Consider the following 3476-nt stretch of genomic DNA (forward strand, 5'->3'; position numbering starts at 1 on the left):
AAAGAGAGAGAGATGCAAATAGCAATGCCAGTATTTGCAGGTGGGCAGAAGAGCATGCATGATACAACCAGCGCTAAGGTTAAATTTTGAATGTCCGCTCTCCTGCATCAGTTTCCCAAGTTATAAGAAATGTGGAACCAAGCACTTGCGAAAGAGTAATTAAAGCTTGCCAAACGTCAAACAGTGTTTACTTGAAGAATGTATTGTTGTTTTTAGGGAATGATTTAGTATTTCTCTGCGTTTGGTTGTCAATAACAACATTGTAATCTGCTGTTTGAGAAATGTTAATGAAAAAGTTTGAGAAGGAATGCGAGGGACCTCGTTTGGTGTAAAAAGTCCTGAGTTAAATATACAAATCTGACAGATTGAGTATGAAAAATGATTGCAGGCAAATGCCCTGCCGATGGCATATAGGTACAACTTCTGTGATTAAAAACCAGTCAAGACAACTGCAGCGTGCTATATGCCAGTAAACTCCCATAATGTGAAACAAGAGGAATTCACAAGCAATAGGTATCTGAAATCAAATCCATGATAGCGAATGAAAGCAATTGACAAGCAAAGATATATCTTGTCAAAGTGTTAATTGAATGCCAATTTCAAGAGCTTTTTATATTAAAAGCTTAAGAGTATTATATTCCAATGGTGAGGTAATGATAAATATAAGTTTTGAGCAAATGCGAGTTAGTTCTAGTCTGTCGCTACTGTTAGTTATAGTAACATATCGAGTTAGTTGCTAAGCTTGCAAGTTGGCGGGGTTATTTCTAGCACAAGTGTTGTGTTCTGTGGCCTCATGTTAGGCCTATCTTCAGTCATTTGTTAGTTCTATAATGTCTTCCCTTGTTAGTTTGCAATGCAGCATCTGCTGAGTTAGTTTCTACTTCGGCGCTACTTATTTTTAGATAACCAGTGTTTGTACTCTTGGGGGAGAATGGGCCATGTTATTGCCGCTAGCTCACTTCCTTAGTTAGTTTAGATGCCTCCTGTTAAGTTTCAAAGCGTCGTATCTGCGCTGTATGTTCTAATTCGTGCTTGGCGCACTTATTTGTGCTAAGCGCCAGAGTGTTTGTTCTGTTTATGTCCTGAATATCGGCTAGCTGCACCTCCTTGTTTTAGTTTCTAGCTGTCCTCGCTGTTAGCTTCTATGAACCATACAAGAGTTAGTTCTATACGTTGTCTTAAATATTGTTACCACTTAATCAGCTTGTACCTACTTGTAAAAACTTTTATAGCCCACTGTAATCAATGTTTGGTACCCCACTTAATCAAGTTTGGTAGGCCCTTTATTCAAGTTTTGTACCCACTTAACGCATGTTTTTGTAGGGCGCTCATTATTAAACTGGGAATACAAAATTTTGTAGGCAGCGACTACTTTTTTCATAGTTTTTGTACCACATTTAGTACGACGTTTTGTCCGCCCAATTAATCAAGGCGCTTGTACGGCTACTGTGTTAAAAACTTTTTGTACATACTTAATCAGTTTTGTACGCCACGTTAAATCAGTTTGGTACGTCTCATTTTATTCAGTTTTGTATCAACCTTAACGCCATGTTTTGTACCTGCATTATTCCTGGATCAGAAATTTATGTACACACTTATTTCAAGTTTTGTAGCCATTATGAACGTTTTGTAGCCCGTACTTAAGGCACCGTTTATTACGGCATTTTAATACACGTTTTGTAGCGCTCAATTAATCAATGCCTTGTAGCGCTACTTGTAATAAATTTTGTTTGCACACATTATCTTAGTTTTGTACCCATTTATGTCCAAGTTTGTGACCCACTTAAAGCCATGGTGTTTGTAGCCCTCAATTATTTTCTGGAATGAAATTTTTGTAGGCACATTTATTCAAAGTTTTGTGACGCCATTTTCATACACGTTGTCTATAGTTTGTCGTTCGTCCATAACTGTTAGTTTGGAACATTCGAGTTAGTTCATACTTCAAGTTGGCGTTATTTCTAGCACAAGTGTTTGTTTTCTGTGGCCAGCATGTTAGGCGCTATCTGCAGTCAATTGTTAGTTCTATATGTGCTTCGCTGTAGTTCAAGCACATCTCGAGTTAGTTTCTCTTCTGTGGCCACGTTTATTTTTAGGCAGGGCAAGTGTACTGCGAGATGGCCATTGTTATCCCTAGCCTCACTCCATAGTTAGTTTCTAGATTGTGGCGCTCTCCTGTTAGTTCAAAGCCCATTGCTCCTGTTAGTTTGTAATTCGTGCTGGCGTTATTTCTAAGCACAAGTGTTGTTAATGTATGTCTATTGGATATCCCCTTACTCAGCTCCTTGTTAGTTGCTATGAGCTGTCCCTCTGTTAGTTCTAGAACATACGGAGTTAGTTGCTAAATTACGTTGGCTTAAATATGTGTAACGCACTTAATCAAGCCTTGTTAGCCGTACTTTGTAAAAACCTTTTTATACCCATGCTTAAATCAAGTTTGGTATTCCGCACTTAATCAAGTATGGGTACCCATTTATTAGTTTTGTACCCACTTTAAGCCATGTTTTGTGACCTCATTATACTGGAAGCGCAAAGAAATTTTGGTACACACGTTTTTCATAGTTTTGTACCATTTATTCAACGTTTTTACGCCATATTAATTCGAAGTGCCGTTGTACCTACTTGTAAAAACTTTAGTACACACTTAATCATGTTTTGTAACCACTTAATTCAAGTTTTTGGTACCCATTTATTCTAAGTTTTGGTACGGCGCTACTGTAACCATGTTTTCGTTTGTTACCTCATTATTCTGCTGGCAAATTTTATACACGAATTATTCAAAGTTTTGTACGCCATTTATTACACGTTTTGTGACTTATACTTAGGCACCGCCTTTTTGTACGGCTCTTTGGCTGGCTGGATTCAAATGATTGTACCCATTAATCAAGCTATTGTAACCCTACTTATAGCAAGTTTTTTTACCGCCACTTAATCAAGCTTTGTACCCATCTTAAGATATTACGTTTAGGTACCCACGTTATTCAAGTTTTAGTACCCTACTAATTGGCTGCAGTTTTGTACCGTCGCAGTCTTTAATATCTGTTGTTGTTCGCTCATTGTTCCTGGGGGAGAAAAAATTAAATGTCACAATTATCATCCATAGCATTGATTAATCTCCATCAAGCCACATTATTCATCCCTATAGCATACATAAATCTTAAGGGAAATAGTGGAATAAATCAAATTGTGAACATCAACCCGAAAACAGCATGGCTTTGTTTTTGGCCTCCGTAAACTTCGTTGTTTTGGCGATGACTGTTAACTTTCTCGACGCTCCACGTGGCAACATTTTTTGTTCTACCAAAAAAAAAATTGCACTTTATCATGAACAATGCAAAGACATTGACAAAATATTAAATCAAAGATTAAGTAATATACCTTAGCTGGAAATGGACAATGCTGCGTTTATAAATGTCGCTTTTCCGGCTTACAAAAACGCACACAAATGCTTTTGTTTATTTTCATACTCTTGTGTCTTG

The sequence above is a fragment of the Asparagus officinalis genome, chromosome 4 (genome assembly GCF_001876935.1).
Source record: "Asparagus officinalis chromosome 4, Aspof.V1, whole genome shotgun sequence".
Lineage (NCBI taxonomy): Eukaryota > Viridiplantae > Streptophyta > Magnoliopsida > Asparagales > Asparagaceae > Asparagus > Asparagus officinalis.